Source organism: Erinaceus europaeus, chromosome 14 (assembly GCF_950295315.1).
Source record: "Erinaceus europaeus chromosome 14, mEriEur2.1, whole genome shotgun sequence".
NCBI lineage: Eukaryota > Metazoa > Chordata > Mammalia > Eulipotyphla > Erinaceidae > Erinaceus > Erinaceus europaeus.
In genome coordinates, this window is record NC_080175.1 from 13203291 (window position 1) to 13224509 (window position 21219).

General features: G+C 45.6%; 1 protein-coding gene across 24 annotated transcripts in view; it reads left to right on the forward strand.

Moving 5' to 3' along the window:
* Nucleotides 1-21219, forward strand: part of ABLIM1 (actin binding LIM protein 1) — a 366517-nt gene that overhangs the window by 243846 nt on the left and 101452 nt on the right. The gene's annotated exons all lie outside the window — the stretch shown is intronic.

The window sequence follows — 21219 nt, forward strand, 5'->3', positions numbered from 1 at the left end:
TAATATATATGTCGAAGCAGATGACTAATCTCATTAGGAATTTACATTTAGAGGGCAATTTCTACAGGAATGGTAGAGAATAGGAAAGAGCAGTCAATGAGTTTTGTTTTGCTTTGTTTTAATGATTTCTTTTAATGAAAGAGTGAGAGACCAGAGCACTGCTGGGTTGAACCAGGGACCTTAGAGCCCCAGGCATTAAAGTGTTTTTGCATAACCAGTATGCTGTCTCCCCAGCTCAGGAGTTACTTTTTTTAAGGAATAAAACACGACTGTATTTCAGCGAAGGGGCAGTGAGATAGCTCACTGGGTAGGGTGCCTGAATTGCCCTGTATGTGACCTAACTTCAAACCTCAGCACTGCAAATGTAGAAAACTTCAGGGCTACTATGTTTCTCCTTCTCTCTGTCTCTATTTCTGTGTGAACGAAAAAAAAAAAAAAAAAAAAAAAAAGGTCCTTAAGCAGTGAAACTGAGTGAGGTCCCAGTTTCATGAAAAGTTTTTAAAAGGGGGCTTTTAGGAGCTATTCATTAGGAAGGGTTATATTTGACTATTTTTACAAGTCAGAAGAGTGTCAGGCACACATAGATGTGTTGTCAGTCTGTATATGTGAACTTGCGCGCTCTTGTGGACATGTGTGGAATTGCATGATTGCCATTGTGTGCATTGGCTTGCTTGCACGCGTGCGCCCTTGAGTGTGTACATATGGGTGTGTACAGACTCAACAGAAACTCAGAATTGAAGAAAAGGAAGGTGGGCTGAAAGATGGAGACATGGACTTCCCCACCCTCAGAAAGCCACATCCTGTGTGAGCCAGAGCTTTCTGTGGCTGGCCCAACTGAGCCTCTCAAGTTCAGGTGTGACACTCTCACCTCAGACCCGGTGCTGCTTCCAGCTCTCCCTTCTGTGGCTGAGCCCCGCTCCCCTTTGAGTGAGAGGTGGAATCATAAGGCCAGAGCTCAGAACAGCTGCTGCCCCTCACTTCCCAGTCAAGTTGGAGCAGTGACTGATCCTGACAGAAGTAAAGACTGTCCCACATTTCAGGGTGGAGGATGTGTACTGAGCGGGGCTGAGTCAGGACTCCTGAGCCAGGAAGGTGACTGACTGACTGGTCCTGCAGCCTGTCTTCACACCTTCAAACACACCAAAGCCCCAAAGCCACTGACCACATTCACACTTCCCAGCAGCGTGTGTTTCAGAGGCCCCTAATTGGGATTTCTTAGCCAGGTTCAGCATAAACCTTCTTAATCCCCCCCCCCAAACCTTGTGGTGCCTCTCTGTCCAGGAAATGCCGAGGGGTCAGGCGCCAGCTCTGTCTCGGACCTGGTGAGCTAATTGGATGTGTGAGGTAGTGCTAGAAGTGTTGTCAGTGCACTTGCCTCTTACCCAGGGGAAGGATGTTGCAGCAAGAGGGACAGCACCTGCAGAGGCCGAGAGGACAAGCACAGCACACACAAGAAACAAAGTTCATGAAGACCTGGGTTCAAGGTCCCAGTCCCCACCTGCGGTGGCGGGGGGGGGGTGCTTGACAAATAGTGAAACACAAAAAGCCACACTGTGTCTGACACCACTGAGATAATTATCCCAGTAGGTAAATCTGTAAAGACAGAAAACAGGTGATTAGTTAACAGGGCTGAGGGGAAGAGAAGACACTGAGGTGCAGCTGCTGGTGAGAACCCAGCAGGGGAAATGAAAATACTTGGGAACTAGATCCAGCTATTGGCTGCAAGGTCATGGGACTGTTTGCCTTATGTGGTTCATTTTCTACTGTGACTTTTTAAAAAATTCTTTTATTTTTGACAGAACAAAGAGAAACTGAGGAGGGGGTGATAAGGGAGAGAGACAGAGAAACACCTGCACCCTTGCTTTACCTTTGTGAAGCTTTCCCTCTGTAGGTGGAGACTGGGGACTTGAACCCAGGTCCTTGCACATTGTAACAGGTGCGCCACCCCCAGGCCTTTACTGTCTGACTTTTCCCTCAGTTTATATTACAAAGAACGGACAGAGGGGGAGGGTCACCCAGGGAGGGTAGTGAGATTTCTGAGGTCCCTGAGATGGCGCCACACAAGCTGTCACTAACTGGAGTGAGGCTGGGGGGGGTTGGCACTAGCAGTCCAGCAGGATAGCACAAGCCTCCATGTGTTGTGTAGAGACCAGGGAGTAGAACGGAAGTGACTCAAGGTAGAGCAGGTCAGAAGTTTGATCCCTGGCATCACATGGGAGTATCAAAGACAAGAATGGGTGGAACTGTATAAATGGTAGAATGGGCCGTTATATTTCTCTTTTTCTCTGATTAAAATATCCTAAAAATGAAACAAGGGTGTGGTGACACACCAGGTTGAGTGCTCATGTTACAATGTACAAGGACCTGGGTTCACGCCCCTGGTCCCTACCTGCAGGGGGAAAGCTTCACAAGTGAAGCAGGGCTGCAGGTGTCTCTCTGTCTCCCTCCCTCTCTGCCTCCCCCTTCCTCTCAATTTCTGGCTCTCTCTATCCAATAAATTAATAAAGATAATTTTAAAAAATGGAACCAGAGAGATGGCTCAACAGTATTGCACCTGTGTATGACCCTGGGTTTGGACTCAGACATTGCATCAAGTGTAGTGGGTGCTCTCCATCTGCCCCCTGAATGTCACTCCTCCCTGCCCCAAATCCCAGAGACCTTCCCTCTGATGGGATTTAACAGTGTTCCCTTGAGGGTTCCTAGGTTTGATCTAGAACCTGTCAAGTTGGATACAAAGGAGAATTTCCTTTAAAACCCATAGTAAAATCCCAGCACTATTTCTCAGAGCTGGAGGATGAGACAGAAAGATACTGAACACAGAAGATGAGGATCAAAACATCTGTCCTCTTCAGTCCACACAAGGAACTGTGTGTATGTTGGGGGGGAGTGGGGGGGTGATTACTTTCAGACCGACTTTAACAGCTGTGGGAAGGAGGCTCTAAAATCAAAGCAGATGCAAGAACATGTCATTTCAAAGAAACATCTGCTGGCCCCAGCTTCTCCCTGGAGTCCTGAGTGTGTCAGGGTTCACTATGGCTGCATGGCCTCTTACCACACTGGCTCAGGGTCCCGGGAAGGCAGAAAGAACCATGCAGTGCAAGGTTCGGGCCCTTTTTCGGGCCCTTTTCACACATTGCTTTCAGAGCTAAAGCTTTTGGGAGGAGTCAAACAGGGTCAAGACCCACCCAGGAGTGATGCCATTCACACCAGCTGGGTGTGTGAGTTAGAAATGTCCTGTGTGACAGGCACGTGGCCACATGACAGCTCCTGACTCAGCCTGGCTTAGTGTCTGGCAGAAAACAGCACACCTGCTGCCTCTCATCATTAGCCCCTGTTGTAAGGCAAACATCTTGATGATGAATCTTTAAGTCCTGGGATGCTTACTTCTTGTTTTTCTTTTCTTTTCTTTTTTTTCACAGTGGTAAAACCCACATAATGTGAAATATACCTTAACCACTGAAGAGCATCTTTTTGTTGTTGTTGTTGTAGTTATTATGTTGTCATCATTGTTGGATAGGACAGAGAGAAATGGAGAGCGGAGGGGAATACAGAGAGGGGGAGAGAAAGATAGACACCTGCAGACCTGCTTCACCACCTGTGAAGCAACTCCCCTGCAGATGGAGAGCCGGGGGCTCGAACCAGGATCCTTACGCTGGTCCTTGCACTTTGTGCCACATGTGCTTAACCTGCTGCACTACTACTGCCTGACTCCCTGAAGAACATCTTGTCTAGTGGTATTAACTACATTCATAATGTTTTCTGGTCATCACCACCATCCAGCTCCAGAGCTTTTTTTAAAAATTATTGACTTAATATTGATTTGCAAAATTATAAGGTAACAAGGGTATAATTCCACACCTTTCCCAGCACCAGAGTTCTGTGTCCCCATTCCCTTCATTGGAAACTGCAGTAGTTCTTCCAGGATCACAGATATGGGTTGACTATTCTTTTTTTTTTAATTTATTTATAAAATAAAAAATATTGGCAAGACCACAGGGTAAGAGGGGTACAATTCCATACAATTCGAACCACCAGAGCTCCATATCCTATCCCCTCCCTTGAAAAATTTCCTAGTCTTTATCCCTCGGGGAGCATGAACCCAGGATCATTATGGGGTGCAGAAGGTAGAAGGTCTGGCTTCTGTAATTGCTTCTTCACTGGACATGGGCATTGGCAGGTCAATCCATACTCCCAGCCTGTTTCTGTCTTTCCTTCGTGGGCCAGGGCTCTGGGGAGGTGGGGTTCCAGGACTCATTGGTGAGGTTGTCTGCCCAGAGAAGTCAGGTTGGCATCATGGTAGCATCTGCAACTTGGTGTCATATATATATGTGTGTGTGTGTGTGTGTGTATGTATATATGTATATATGTATAGTCATATATCTATATCTGTATATCTATTTGCCCATTTTATCTGTGGTCCTGCCTGCTCTTTCTAAGTCACACCTACTATACTTCACCACTAATGAAGCGCCCCCTGCAGGTGGGGAGTGAGTGGGGGCTCGAATCTGGGTCTTTGTGCACGGTAATATGTGCGCTTAACCAAGTGCACTGCTGCCCCACCCCCAGCCTTGTTTTTTCTAGAAATGCAAGCATTAAAAATATACAGTGGAAAACCCTGGAGATAGCTCACCTGAATAGTGCACTTGCTCTGTCATGCACACAACCCAGGTTCAAGCCTGGCTCCCTGGCTCCCACCACACTGAAGGAAGCTGCAGTGTTGTGGTGTCTTTCAGTCTGTCCCTTTGTAGCTCTGTTTCTGTCTGGCAAAGATGGCTTGAGGTAAAGAAGCCTTGGCAATGACAGTATGTCAACACACACACACACACACACACACAGAGAGAGAGAGAGAGAGAGAGAGAGAGAGAGAGAGAGAGAGAGAGGGAGGGCACTGCGGGTCTGAAAGAGAATTCCTCTAGTAAACCACAAGTTGGCTCTGGGTTTGAGCACCCTGAGTGGCATGGGGTGTGTGTGTGTAGGGGAGCTCCATGGATAATGACTATGCTGTGGTGTTTCTTCTCTTTCTCAAAAATAATAGACAGCTGGGCCAGGGAGGCCAGTCAGCAGCTGTATAGCACCCATGCATGGCCTTGGGTTCCTTCTTCTGCACCCCATAGAAAGTACAGTTAGTCTCTGCACACGGTGGGTCTTAACTGCACACCTCCACTTGTTAGTGGATTTTTTTTTCTTCAGTACAATATAGCTGGCTCTCTATGTCCACAGGTTCCACATTCACAGGTTCAACCAGGCTCGAACCGGATGGTGCTGAAGCTGTGAATACTGAGAAGTGAGTGACTCTCAGGGTCTTCATGTCAGTGTTTCTAGGGTTCTGAAAGCATGTCCCCTATGAATTCTAGGAAACCACTGTAGCTAAGTTAAGGTAGGAGTCAGAAGTTGCCTGTGGATCTGTTAGCTGCACAGGGGTTGGCAAACTCTCCTCTCCCCTCAGACTTGGCCTTTGCCCCCCACCCCAACTCTAGTCTCAAGAGGAAGATCTCCAAGTTGCATAGTTCTTGTGCCTTGGATGGAGATTGAGTAGAGACTCAGGTCTTTTTTTTTTTTTTCTGGAGATATTTTCTGGAAACCAACACTGGGTGCTCAGCATATAACACACACTTAAATTCATTCATCATTCACTTGCTTTGGGTTTTGTTTTCCACACAAGAATCTCTTTCTTAGAGAGTGTGTTACAAATGGTACATCTGAAAAAAGCTTGTGCTAATGAGTCTATAAATGCAAGAACGGTCTAAAGATATTAACAACCTACCACCTAGCCTAAATGAGTCAGGAAGCAAGTTAGCATGGAATGCTGGGGCCTGGGTAGCCCTCTAAGTCCTTTTCCAAAACCACTTTCCTCCTTCAGTGTCCCCTCCCACCCTAGCAGCCCGATGGGAAGTGGACATGACAAAGACTTCAGGTCATCCATGTCACTGGATCCTTTTTTTTCCATCTTTGGTGGTGGACCCTTAGGGATGGCTCGCTCCAGCTGAATTCCATCCCTGGTTATAGATAGGAGGCTACCTGCCAACTTCAAGAAGAAAGAAAAGAGTAACACGTCAGCTCCAGATTGAAGGTAGCAAAGGAACAAAAGCCAAACTCTAAACACAACTCAAAAGAGATTATACAATGTTCTCCCTCCCTTGGGCGGTTCCACCAATTCACCAAGGATGGGCTTGGCCTCTCCGAAACTCTCAGTCCATTGCACAATCCCAGTCCTCTAGGGCCCCTCTGTTTATCCTTAACTTGTGGGTTCCTTCAAGGCAAAGAAACTCAGCCACCCACTGGCTCCCCCCCTGCAGGCAGTGCCTTTCCAGGGCAGCCTCCTGCCCAAGTGCCTCTGGTGCTGCGTCCTCTCAGGTTCTCCTACCAGGACAAAGGAAGTTTCCAGGTCTTCCTTCTTACCCAGAGGAGTAAGGCAGGGCTCTGCTCCTCTAGCTATCTTAGAGCTTTTGCCTCCATCCTGTCTTAAAGTCAGAACACCCAGGAAATCAGCCCACCCATTTGGGTGCTGTCTTTCCAGAAGGGCTGATGACATGTATATTTATGTAGCCTGATGCCCCTTCTGCTCTCTGGGCTGACTCAGCCTGTACACCTGCTGTGTGAGAGCAAGCAAGCCCCTGGAATGCAGCCCAGGAAACTCCCCTCACCTCTTTAACACTCTGTTTCCATCCCTACCTGCCCACTCTGACTTGGGCAGAGTTAACTGTTAACTTGGGCATGATGGATGAAAAAGCCACTTAGACTCCTTCTGCTCAACTCCCACTGTGGAGGAAATGGGATCACGACATGATCCGGCCAAACCGTTTTTACGCAAATCTCCAAGGGATTAAAAACCACTGGCTCTTTTACTCAAAATGCTTCTGCCCCAAACCCAGCAGCAAATTTTGATGTTCCTAAGAAAGTTATGGCATAAAATGCAAGTCCTTGTCCCCCTCCCTCCCTCTTGATGGAGGAATTTGAAGTGTGTTTTGCAGGTGGCATTAGTTGGGAGCAGTGCAAAGGTCCTGGGGTAGGAGTGGGGGATAGCCTGAACCTTAGTGAGAGGAAGTACAGGTTATCTCAAGGCACCAATGGGACAGGGACTGTCACTTGTCACCATTGAAGATCTCATCTGCAGAAGGCCAACAGAAATGCCAGTTCCTCATTTGTTTTGTGAATATCACATCTGTGCAAAGAAAGAATAACCCATGTTTGGCAGGAAGCGAGTTACATTCTTCTCATTCTCACTGCACTCAGTGGAATTCATATCTTTTGTCTCCCTTAATTGGGGCCCCAGATATTTATGAGGAACCGCCAAGGGGAAATGATCAAGGCATCTTAGTATGGGCTGAGAAGACCTGTGTTTCTGTGGTTGGCACGCCTCGGCAGCATCCTGCTTCTGGGTGATATCTGTAACCTCTACAGATGGCCTCCTACATGTTGCAATCTTACAGTCCCCTTATTTATTTCCTTAAGCATATGATTTGACTTCGTTGTTTGTTTCAGTGCATGGTCATAATCTTCCACTTCAACAAATCATATCTGCAAATAGTCAAATCACAAGAGTTTGAAAGCTGTATAAGGGCCGGGGAGCACAGGACTTGCATGCTTGAGCCCCACCACCACATAAGCCAGAGTTCAGTGGTGCTATGGTCTCTCCATTCCTCCCATAAATCAAGCCATTCAAAATAATAGTATGGGGTTGGGCGGTAGCACAGCAGGTTAAGCACACATGGCGCAAAGTGCAAGGACCACTGTAAAGATCCCGGTTTGAGCCCCCCAGCTCCCCACCTGCAGAAGGGGGGGGTTGCTTCACAAGTGGTGAAATAGGTTTACAGGTGTCTTTCTCTCCCTCTCTCTGTCTTCCCATTCTCTCTTAATTTCTCTTCATCCTGTCCAACAACAATAACAGCAGTAACAACAATAATAACAAACAACAAGGGCAACAAAAGGGAAAAAATAGCCTCCAGGAGCAATGGATTTGTAGTGCAGGCACCAAGCCCCAGCAATGACCCTGGAGGCAATAAATAAACAAGTAAATAATAGTATATACACAGCATCTTCCATTGATGCTGGCATTACTTCTTTTTCATTGTAGCTACACACATTTTTGAAGTCTTCCCTAGACCCCCCCACCACCATATGAAAGAGTATCACTATTAGAAAATTCTTTCCAGGGGACTAGGTGGTGGTGCACCAGCTTACGCACACATAGTATGAAGCCCAAGGACCCGACCCGAGAAAACATTCCAGTTGGAGACCTCAGCTCCCCACCTGCGTGGAGAGAGGGGGGGTCACTTCATAAGTGGTGAAGCAGGTCTACAGGTTTGTATCTATCTCTCCCCCTCTCTATCTTCTACTCCCTTCTCAAGTTTTCTATCAAAATAAAAAAATAAGTAAATGGCCATAGGAGCGGTGGATTCGTAGTTCAGGCACTGAGCCCCAGGGATAACCCTGGAGGCAAAAAAAAAAAAAAAAAAATCTTGCCATCCACTTGGATCTGCCTCCCTGACTCCTGGATGGGGTGACAGTCAGGTGGCTTTACACCCAGAACCAGCCCTTGTGGAATCTGGACTCTGCCTCTTGTGGACATGCTGTTTCTGAGTTTCAAGCATTCTTCTGACACTTCTGGATTTATGATAATCCACTTCTATTTTGTCCTTGTCCACTGAGCCTCTTTTGCAGAATGTCTAACTGTAGGGAGGAGGGACATACACTGCAAAGCGATGGGGGGGAAGTTGCTGCAGGGAAAGGAGAACATTGGTGCTCCTGCTCCCCAGCTCTGGGCAGTGATGCTGCCCTTTTCTCTGTGCTATGGGGAGCAGCCTTCCTCCCCTTGTGTGTCACCTGACCGTGCTGACTTCCTGGCTCTTGCAGTTTCCCACCTTGCTGCAGAAGTGATGCCAGTTCCAGCAGTTGGACCTGTGCCTGTGTAGCATGTGCCAGCTAGTCCGGAAGAGAGAGGGTGAGGGCTGGCGCCCCTCCAGCCCACCACTCAGCCTCTTGATGAGTTATTTTCCTTCCACCCAATATGAATTTTTGTCATGGTCTCAAAACAAGCGGGTGCAGCAATACCCCCCCCCCATTAAAAAAAAAACACCCTTTGGAGTGGCTCTGTATGGGAAAGTTATAAGTCAAAAAAACTGTGCAGCAAAAGTTCAAAGCAGAGGTAGCTTGAAAGCAGAGATAGAATCTGCGATTTTAGAGCATGCTGTGGGGGGGAGAAAGGAGCAAGACTAGCAGAAGGTCCTGGCATGACACACAGGGACTGACTGACTTCTGTAGACACACTTGGAGCTGAGTAATGGTTAGGGCATTTTGCTTTATCTCCAACGCCAGCAATGTCGACTGTGAAGATGTCTATAATACTTAGCCCTTAAAGACAAATAAGATAAAATGAGTCACCTGAGAGACAGTGCCTGATACAGCTTCGATAATTTTTCCCATCTCTCACTTTTATGAGTGAACAGATTTTAAAGCTAACCACTTCCTGATTGGATAAGTCAGTCTTACCCCTAACACTTTTCTCTCTGATATAATTCATTTCCCCCCAAAAGCACCGATTAGCTCTAATTTATCATGGTACAAGGGATTAAATAGGGGACCCTGGAGTCTCAGGCATAAGTGTCTCCCTCCCCCCTCCCTCCAGGGATGCTAAGTAGGGCTATACAGATATATACAGATGCCTATTTTCAATATATATATATATGTATATATATATGTATGTGGAGATAAAGAGACAATGAAAGGGGACAGATGGAGAGGGAGAGAGGCACCTGTAGCACTACTTCACCACTTGTGAAGCTTCCCCCCCTTCAGGTGGGAGCCAGGGGCTTGCACCCATGTCTTTTTTCCCTGTAATATGTGTGCCACTAGTCAGCTTCTTAATGAGTTACTTGGCTCCCACCCAGTATGAATTTTTGTCATGGCCTTGAAGCAAGGTCTTCAAAGACTACACATATTCTTTGGCTACATTCCTCATCACCCACTAAATACTGGTTCCTTTCACTCACATGTGGAATACATGTGCACAACCATTCTCCTGCTAACGTGTGTCTTATTGTTGCCACATGAATCTGAATTCCTGGAGGGCCCTTAATATTCTGCTTTAATGGCTCTGAAGAATACCCAGACAGGATCTGCAGTAGTGTTTAAGATGGGGATGATTGGTTTCTTACATTTCTATAGAACATACTTACTTACTTAGCTGATAGAGGCAGAAATGGAAGAGCAAAAGAGAACAAAGCACCAAAGCTTCTTTCAGTGTGGTGGTGTTGGACTCGAGCCTGGCTCAAGCACATGGCAAAGCAGTGCAGTATCCAAGTGAGCTATTTTACTCAAAAATAGATTCAAAAATCCCCTCTATGCACTGCCTGATAGAGCACTGACGTCCTTTGGAACAGATATTAACTAGCTCTCCGTGACTGCTGGCACCTTTCTGGGACAAGTGAGTGATTAAAGATCCTTAATAAAGTTAGAGTTAAATTTTAGAACATTTCTCTCATCTCAAAGAGACCACTGGGAGGTTGGGCAGTGGTGCACTAGACTGAATGCATATGTTACAATGTGCAAGGACCCTGGTTCAAGGACCCTGGTTCCCTAACTGCTGGAAGGAAGTTTCATGAGTGGTGAAGCAGTGCTACAACGGTCTCTCCCTCTTTCTGTCTCACCATTCCCTCTCGATTTCTTTCCAAAAAAGTAAATACAGAGCATTAGAAAAAAAGACCACCCTTTAATTTATATATATATATATTTATACAAGATTTTATATATAATTTATATATAAAATAAGAATTTATATGTATTCATTTATACAAGAGACCAGAATACTGCTTGGTTCTGGAATGTCCAGCACCAGGAGTTGAACCCAGGACTTTAGGCTCACAAGTACTGTGCTATTACACTGATTATCTCCCAAGCAATGACTTATTTTAAATTTTTATTTATAAAAAAGAAACAATGACAAAAACCATAGGATAAGAGGGCTACAACTCCACACAATCCCCACCACCAGATCTCCGTATCCCCTCCCCTCCCCTGATAGCTTTCCGAATTCTTCATCCCTCTGGGAGTATGGACCCAGGGCCCATACTTTTCACTTTCTTAGCCGCATCCTTGTCCACATGAAAGGCCTAGAGCCAGGCGGACAGGAAGACATCTCTATGCTCCCTCAGGGCTGTCTTACCAGTCAGGTTTCCTGTGGCTTAGAAGCTCACACATTTGGAGATGTGCTTGATAAATGCAAAGGTGAGCCACCTCTCCCTCCCCCATCCTGGAGACAAAGAAGTGATTCTGTAAAGAAAATAATCTGGAAATGGAGCAGGTGCTCCAAAGGCAGACTAGAAAGAAGTTGGGGAGCGGTGACCCCGGTTATGTACCAGCACTTCTAGGGTGCGTTTGGAAGCCCTTTTGTTTCCAAGACTCCATCCTTCCTCTGACAAGCAGTTGACTTTTATCCTAAACATGGGTCAAGGTCTGGGGTGACAGAGGTCTCAGGTCCAGTCCCTGACTGCTAGGGTTTTACAGTTCAGAGCTGGAGACCTAAGCCTCTATGCCTGGTAATCACAGCCTGTTGCAGTCACGGGATCCCCAGATCTCAACCAAAGATTCTGATACAAAGGAAGCAGCCCAGGGCCTAGGAATCTGCATGCCACCCTACACTAGGGTGGTGGTGTGTATAGCAAAGGCATATTCACAGTCATTTGACTTCTTGGAACAAAACTGCACTAGAATCTTCATTTACCCCCTGTAATTAACTGTAACATGCAGCCCAGTAGTCCCCACTTCATTTTTAGAAACAAAGCTTTGTTGCTAAAAAAAAAAAAAAAAAAAAAAAAAACTGATGTTCCTTCTACTGTGTTTGCAATTGTGTCTAAACCCGTTTATAGAATCTACACAGTCTTTTTGATTAGCTGATCATTATGGGTAAATAAGCCCCAGGAAAAATGTCTCTAAGTCATGTTACTCTTGTTAAAACATGACAAGATTATGGGGGCTGGTTGGTAGCACACAGGGTTAAGCATACATAGTGTGAAGTGCAAGGACCTGCACAAGGATCCTGGTTCGATCCCCCTGGCTCCCCACCTGCATGGGGGTTGCTTTACAAGCAGTGAAACAGGTCTGCAGGTGTCTGTCTTTCTCTCCCCCTCTGTCTTCCCCCTCCTCTCTCAATTTCTCTCTGTCCTATCCAACAGCAGCAGCAGCAATAATAACAACAATGGGGGGAAAAGATGGCCACCAGGAGCAGGGGATTTGTAGTGTAGGCACCGAGCCCCACAGATAACCCTGGGGGCAAAAAAAAAAAAAAGGTAAGAGTTGTAATAGAATCTTGCTCTAGTTCTAAGAAAGGGCTTCATAAAAAGGTTTTGTGCTACCACAGAGAAAGGTTTCTGATTAATTCTCCCTATTCATATACAGAAGGAGCCTGTGGCTTTGCCCCAAGCTCAGCTGGGATTTCTACTGGATGGTTTAACTGACAGTAAGATAGCTTTGTTGGAGGTGTCAGGTTCCAGTTGGGCCCTCACAGCACTGGAGGAAGCTTTGGTGCCATGGTATCTTTTTAACTCTCTTGCTATCTCTTTCTATTGGAAATATATCTAATTTTATGTTATTTTTATTGCTACCAAGGTTACTGCATGGGCTTGGTTCCAGCCCCACAAATGCACTGCTTCTGGAGTTCATTTTTTCCTTTTCTGATTTTTTTTTTTACTTTCTTTTTAATTTTTAAAAAATTATCTTTACTTAGGGTAGAGACAGGCAGAAATTGAGAGAGAAGGGTGAGATAGAGAGGGAGAAAACAGACACCTGCAGCACTGCTTCACCACTCACAAAGCTTTCCCCTACAGGTGTGGACTGGGGGGAGTTGAACCACGGTGCATTATAACTTGTGTTCTCAAGTATGCTACCAACCCGCTCCCCATTTTTTTAACATTCTTTTTCTTCCTTCTTCTACCCCTCTTCCTCCTCTTCCTCTTCTTGATAGGACAGGGAAATTAAGAGGGGAGTAGGAAACAGAGAGAGAGATACCAGCAGTATTTTCCTGAATGTCCCCTGCAGTTGGAAACTAGGGGCTTGAACCTGGCTCCTTACAGTACGTACTAATATGTGCGCTCAGTAGAGCACATCACAGCCCAGTCCTCTGAAAAACAAAATTTAAGCTACAGGGTGGTGAAATCCATAGCAATAAGTAAATAACTGAGTTAATGTGTGCAAAGTGCTGGAATTTAACAGGTACCTTTTTTTTTTTGCAATCAAAAAGCACAATGTTCACAGTGCTAGAAGTACCAGTCAGGGTAGTTTGACCAGCAAAGGTCACTTGTGGGGTTCATGTTTCCCCTCAAAAAAGAAAAAAAAAGTAACTAGTGGTAGTTAAAAGTTGCACTTGGTTTGCCACTTGCATCTGGAATTCTGAATCCCTGTCTCAAAAGGAGGGAGAGACTGGCGAGGGAAGGCCCCTCACTTCTTGACAGCTGTGCTCAAATGCACACCTTTCTCTAGCAGTCTCACACCCCAGAAAGAAACTTAAAAGGCTGGAGCATCTGCTTTCCATGCAAGCCCCTGCCGTGAGGACAATTACTGTCAGATTGCGAGCATGAGTGGAGAAATGGTACTTTCCCCACCTGCCTTAAGAAAACCTACCCCCCTCTTGTTTTTGGAGACATGGACCAGCCCGTCCTGGTTGGTATGTTTAGCTAGTTAGTGGAGGGGAGGAAAGGGAGGCTGGGGAGTGCCTGCCCTTTTTCCGGTGTGTGTCTCCGAAGAGATGCCTGTCTCGCTGGCTTCAGACAACTGCCTGCTGGTGTGAGCCAGGCAGGTGAGGAGCCCGAGCTTTGGGTCTGCCCTGTGCAAACCCCTTTCCTGACTCTGAGTCCCTGAGGAGTTCCGTGCTCAGCATAATCCAGGAACAGGAGCCATGGTGTAAGGAAGAAAAAGCCCTGGCTTAAGGTAAAGCAGCTTGTAGGAGGCATCTCTGGCTTTCTTTGCAGGGCAGACCCCCAAATCCTTGGCTTCCTTTGTGAGGTCAGAAGCCTCCCTCCCCCAGGAACCTCCAGATGTGTTCAGCTGGTTGCTGCCACAGAAGCCACTTGCATTGACCTGAAATGCAGTTTTCTTAAACTTTCCATTTAGACGCGAGGAAGCGCGGAGATTTTCTTTTCTTTTTTTTTTTTTCCTTCATTGATTTGAGTACTGGAGCAGAGGAGAGGAGTAAGAAAGGCTTATTTTATTGAGAGCTTGAGTTTTATGAACCATTTGAGCAACACTTGGATTTCTTTTTCTTCAGTCTTTAAGACAGTGTGGTTTTCAGATTTGTTGTATCTGTAGTTTGTTTAGAACACCGTGGAATTGAAGTTGCAGTCAAAAGGACTCCAGGGTCCTAGTTGGTGCCAATAGTGGTATAAGGAAGAGGAGACCTGTGTGTTAATCTAAAATGTGTGTGTGCGCGTGCGTGGTTTTCTTCTTGAAGAAGTAAGAAGTTACCCATGAATGAACAGGAGGAAGCAAGAGGGGATCTATTCATATCTTGTTATATCTACTGGTTGAAAGTTTGTGGCTTCTTTTACAGTCTTTGAGCACAGGAAATGGTAGAAATCCAGAGAGCTTTGCCTTGCTGGTGAAAATAGCTCTTCTTTAGCCCAGTTAGTTACTCACCTATGCTCCAAAGTTTATTATTATTAGGAAAAAGAATCCACTTCAGCTGTACTCAGAGTGAGCTAACAGAAGCCATCTCTGCTGTGAAATAGATTGATGGCTTGAGGAAGGGAGGAAAAAAGGCAAGTTTAGCCCCCGAACATAGCATGAGTTTGGTGCAAAGAGGAGCCTTATCTTATCAGGGAACGCAGGGGTCGGAGATTGAAAAGAAAATTGCTTCTGTTTTCTCTGACACTGGTTTTCCTGAAGACTGTTGAGAGGATGTGGAGTTATTTAAAATATTCAGGCAGGTTCTGACAAGTACAGAATAGCTCATTAAAATGTAATTGTCCTATTGTAATGAATCAAAAGGCTTGTTGAGGCTGCCTGTGTTTACAGAATAGGTGAATTTGCCTCTCCTCCTTGGTATCAATGATTTTGGACAAGGCTCTTAAGACTCAGCCTGAGGCCTGAACAAAACTCTCCTTTTGAAGGCATGTTTTTTCCTCTTTTCTTCTTTTTGACCAAATATTTACAAGTGTGTGGGGGCAGACATTGCCATGTGCCAGTGACTAAGTTTTGCATCAAGGGCTTCACTGAAGATGGTCACATCAGGACAGATCTAGCAGGTTTGTTCTTCGACTAACAATAGCACAGCTAGAAGAATGGGCAACAGCTGGACTGATAGCCCAGGATTTGTGCTTATAAGGACTTTGATTCAATTGCCCCTCACCCCGTTCTGCATGTGACAGAACTCAGCGATGCACTGATCACTCATGAAATTAAGTTAAAAGTAAGTAAGTCAAAGAACAGAGATGTCAGGAAATACACAGTACTCACACCTCTATTCTGTGGAGCTCAGGATTTTGCCTTCTGTGGGTTCAAACCTCAGCACTGGTGATATTTTAGAGACAAGGGCCCTTTGTTGCTGGGGACAGTCCTGGGGATGTTTAGGCCCTCCCAGATGACAGTACCAGTCCTTCCCAGTGGTGAGGACCAGAAATGTCTTCAGAGGCAGTAAAGTATTCCTGTAAGGCAAAATCACTCCTCTCTCCTACTCCCTACTCCCCACCCCCCAACATACACACATGTCTCCTCCTCCTTCCTGGCCAACTACCTCAGTAGAGAAACCTTTGAAGTTGCAGACCAGGAAGAGGGAGGGCATAGAGCCATCAAAGGAGCTGTGGCAGGACAAATTATTTTCGGCTGAGCATTTGGGGCTTTGTCTTATTTAGCTTTTGATTGAAGTCACCTTCTGGGGGTGGAGCTGGGAGGGGCTGGTGTTGAGCTCTGTTCTGGGTACTTCTTCCCAAGATCCGGGCCTCTCTCCTTTTATCTGCCACTTGAAATTTCCTTTGGTTGTAGAGCAGTCAAATATCTCAGTTCAGTTCTAGCTTAAGTGCATCCTGGGAATGTACATGTTTTTTAATAACAATGTCATATGATAACCCATTTTATAAAGCAAGTAGTTACCCATGACTTATTGGATCTATAAATAGAGGGTTTTTTGTTGGTTTGTTTTTGTTTTTAATCTGTGGGCTTTGAGTAAATCTAGGCACACCTATTTGGTTTTCACTTCTGGAACCAGCAGTTGGGTGCTTTTCTTTTATTTCCTTGTCTAGTCTGTAGCAGTGCCATTCAGATGGTTCTCTCCTGGGGAAGTTGGTTAGGTGGGGAAAAGCCTCAGGATCACCAGTTTACTCTTGAGAGGAGGGTCCATCATGGTGCCTTTTTGAAAGAACTACAAGGGACTTCACAATCAAGTGTGTAAAGCTCAAACTTTTTTTTTTTTTAATCACAAAGACATGAGGTAGAAATCACGCAAGGTTGATTTATAAGGTGCAAAGACAGCTGACGGGGAAAGTGGCCCCACAATAGCCAAAAGAGAACAGCCTGAGTATGCATTTTAATCTGTGTAGGTGTGGTTACCTTACTAACACTCCTCCCACAGTGATCAGGGTGCTTCAAAAAATCATTCCACTGCTTCCTGGTGCCACTGTTAAGTTCTTCCCCACAGGTATAGGGGAGCATGTGGTAACATGAAACAAAGCTGTCCCAGCTCTTTTGTATTCTAGGCCTCCTGTCTCTGTGCTGCTCCTAATAGTTCTGATCTTCTAGAAATTGGGCCTCAGTACCTTGTCAATAGAATAGTACCATATACTACTGTCTGCTGGCTTTCAGAGGTTCATGGATGAAGTTGGTACAAAACACCCAAAGCAGCCCTTTTCTTAGGGGGTAAAAAATTATATTTTATTAGTGATTTAATATCAGTTTATAGGATTACAAGGTAACAGGGGGACAACTCCACGCCATTCCCGCCACCAGAGTTCTGTGTCCCTGTTCCCTCCATTGTAAGCTACAGTATTCTCCCAGTGTTGCAGATATAGGTCAGCTATTCCTACATTACCTGTCTGTATTTTTGTATATTTGGCCTTTTTATTTTTTTATAGGTCCCAACTTCTCTTTCTTTCCAAGTCACATATACATCTATTATTATATCCAAACGTTTCTCCCTTTTTCCTCCTCTTTCTCTGGTGAGGAGGGGAGATAGAATTGGAGTTCAGAGTCCTCTGGTCAACTTCCCCCTATCATTTCTTCTCGCTAGAAGTATAGACCAAAATTATTTTTGTGGTGCAGAAGGTAGTAGTTCTGGCTTCTGTAATTGCTTCTCCGCTGGACATGAGCATTGGCAGGTCAATCCATATCTCTAATCTACTTCTGTCTTTCCCTAGTGGGGCAGGGCTCTGAAGAAGTGAGGTTCCAGGACACATTGGTGAGGTCATTTGCCCAGGGCAATCAAAATGGAATCATGATTGAAAGCTACCAAGATACAAAGAAGGACAAAAGGATTAATGAACCGGAAACAAAATGCAGAAGTAGTGCAGATAAGAGTAGGGACTTTAGGGTTGAAGGAAGTTCATTCTAGGCTTGTTCCTAGGAGCCCACGACTATTGTGGTTTTCAAAGCAGCTGTTTTTGCTTAGTCTCACTTTACTTTTTTGGGTGGACCCGTTTGCAGCTTTAACTTTCATAAGCGTATGTTCCTCATTCATAAAATAGTGACACAGAGATTAGGTATGTCACTGTCAACATGCTGTTCCTCCGGGAACATGCTACTTGTACTGAGTACCATACTTCAAGGAGAAGCTTTGCAGAGTTCAGAACCATGTCTACTTGGTTGATTCCAAATTATATTCCTCCATGAGGATAATTTCTGGAACCATCCGTTCCACCCCAGTTCCATGGCTGCCAGTTCTTAGCAACATCGCCCCGCCAGATATTCGTCGGGATGCGGCATCATCTAAGTTCATTTCCCACGTCTACGCTCGACAGGACCTGCCAATATACACGGATATCTTCGCCCACCCTGTCCAACGCTTGACGTGTCGTCACCCAATCTGGTCCCCTACGCCTACACTGAACTTCTCTGTTCCAGACTCTTGGAAACAGAGTTGGCAGTCAGCTGAGGTAAAGAACAAACACCTCATCACAGACCCCTGCAAGCGTCAACCCGGCTTTGACCTAGCACGTTATGACTGGGCCCTCCTCAATCGCTATCGAACAGGCCATGGCCGGTGCGCGACTATGTTCCATCGCTGGGGAGCCAGAGATGACCCGAACTGCCCCTGTGGCTCCAGACAGACTATGACCCACATAGTCAACGACTGCCACCTCTCCAGATTCAAAGGAGGTCTCGAAACTTTACATCAGGCTCAACCTGACGCTGTTGACTGGCTACGGAATAAGGGCAAACGCTAGAAGAAGAAGAAGGAGAAGGAGAAGGAGAAGGAGAAGGAGAAGGAGAAGGAGAAGGAGAAGGAGAAGGAGAAGAAGAAGAAGAAGGAGAAGCCACCCAGACTAGATGAGAGAGACCATTTTGTAGGGTACCTCCCTCCTGCCCACTTGGTTAAAACTGAAGGGAAATGCCTTTGTTTGGAGGCCATACTGGATTAGCCCAGAGTGCTAGACTTTCTGCTTTTGCCATTGAAGCAGATCTTCTGTTACTTCTACCCACAAATACCAGTACATGAAATACCATGTGCTCTCCTAGAGACGCTGCTGCGTGAGAACATCTTTTTTTTTCTTAATAGGCCCTCAGGTTTAAATGAATCTGAGCAGGTATGAGGCTAATCAGTGCCTCCAGCTGGAGAGGCTTAAGGTGTGGTCTGGCGACTAGGGGAACCCTAATAAAGGAGGCAGCAAGCCCTGCTGCTTTTTCCTGCTCACCCAACCCAGAATGGTTTGGCAGATATGAGGTTGGTTCTCAGCACCTCTGGTTCACAATGAGGTCATTCCGCTCATAAACACTGGATGAAGCAGAAATGCCCGTTTCCCCTTTCCATTGCTTTTATCTCTCCTGACTACTAAATAATAATCTTGTTAGTTTGTCTTGGTTCTCTGCAGCTGGCTTCTTGTATTGGTGCTTATATCCGTATACCTTGTCCAAATAAACATATTTGAAAAGATGGCGAAATGTGCTTTGCAGAGTTCAGAACATCCTTTCACGGAGAGCTCAAGCCCAGCTTTCTGCTTTGTTTTGGCAGCTTGTTTAGGATGCAAAGTGTATCTGGCTCTGGCAACAGATTAAAGAAGGTGTTCATTCTTACATAACAAAGTTTAGGGCCCAAGTTGGGGAGGGATGGGTTTCCAATCTTCCTTTGTATTTTTTTTTTAAGCACAAGGTTAAAAATGTATTGAAATACTTTATCTGGCTTGTGCCATCCTCACCCTCCAAATTAAGCTCCCAATCACCTCCCCCCACTTAGCCTCTTAGAGCTGTCTCCTCATTCTCTCTGGCTCTCCTTGGTCTGTTTTTGACCATTCACTTTTTTTTTTTTCTCCTTCCCCCAGTACTCCATGTCTTTCCCAGGACTCAGCCTGCCTGTTAACCCCTTGGAGCTGTCACTCTGGCCACCCTCTCGGAAGTCACCTTCTCTTACCCTTCCCCAGAGTCATCTTCTGTTCCTGGGCCCTGTTTTGTTTGTTTGTTTGTTTGTTTTTCCAGTGTGTCTTTCATCATTACCCAAAGTGCTGCTATGTCATTGTATATATCTAGTATCTGGCACTTGTTGCTACACTAGAAGTATCACAAGTGCTTAGCCATATGCTCTTAAGAATGAATGATAGGTGCTCAATAAACTGATGGGAAGATAAATGGTGAGGGGGAGAAAAAGATGGTGGGGAGAGGGCTGTTTATGTAACAACTTTCCCATCCCTTTAAGTGTCAAGGCCTCTCTTCTGCGTCCCTCCTCTGATTCTCCAGTTCCGTAGCCTGGGACAATTTTCCCCCAATATCTGCCTCTCTTTGTACAGGACACTAGTCATCCTGTCCTGTTGCATTCACGCATTTATGCACAGCCACCCCCTGTGCAAGATAATTTCCCCAAGGACAGAAGTAGCCAGTAAAGGATGGTTTGGTGTAAGTCACTATTACTTCTTACTGTCTTTGCACTTTAAACATCAGTTTCCTTTTAAAAATATTACTTATTTATTTACTTATTTGTTACTGAGTACAGACAAAGAAATTGAGAGGGGAGGGAGAGAGATAGGGAGGGAGAAAGAGAGACACCTGCAGCCCTGCAGGTGGGGACCCGGGGATTGAACCTGGGTCCTTGTGCACTGTGATGTGTGCGCTTAACCAGGTGCACCATCACCTGGCCCCTACCATCTATGTCCTTTCACCACAACTAAGTGCTGCTGTCAGTATTTTGTAAAGAAGGAAACTGACTCAGAGCAGCTACCTGAAGGCAGACAGGTGGTTACTGGCAGGACCAGTATTGGAAGCTTAACTATCTCACTTTAAACCCCTATTTTTGGGAGTTGGGTGGTAACGCAGTGGGTTAAGCACATGTGGCGCAAAGCACAAGGACTGGCATAGCGATCCGGGTTCGAGCCCCCGGCTCCCCACCTGCAGGGGAGTCACTTCACAGGCAATGAAGCAGGTCTGCAGGTGTCTATCTTTCTCTCCCCCTCTATGTCTTCCCCTCCTCTCTCCATTTCTCTCTGTCCTATCCAACAACAATGACATAAATAATAACAACAAATAATAACTACAGCAACAATGAAAAACAAGGGCAAAAAAAGGGAAAATAAATATAAGAATGAAAAAAATAAACCCCGATTTTTTTCTTTATCTTACCAGATACTCATTCCTGACTCAGATCCATCATAGGCTTGTGCCAAGTGAATAAAACTTCAGACTCTTTCTTCTCCTCCTCTTTGTCCTCTCCCGCTCCCTCATTCTCTCCCTCCCTTACTATTTGAGTTGTAATTATAACATATAAATTCTAAGTATTTTGTAATATCTGTAACACAGTATGTTATGAGTTTCTTTTTTTTATTTATTTATGTTTTGCCTCCAAGGTTATTGCTGGGGCTCAGTGCCTGCACTACGAATCCACTGCTCCTGGAGGCCATTTGTTCCCCTTGTTTGTCATCGTTGCTATTATTATTATTGTTGTTGGATAGGACAGAAATGGAAAGAGGAGAGGAAGACTGAAAGTGGGAGAGAAAGACAGACACCTGCAGACCTGCTTCACTGCTTGTGAAGGGACCCCCTGCAGGTGGGGAACTGGGAGCTCTAACCGGGATCCTTCCACCAGTCCTTGCGCTTAGC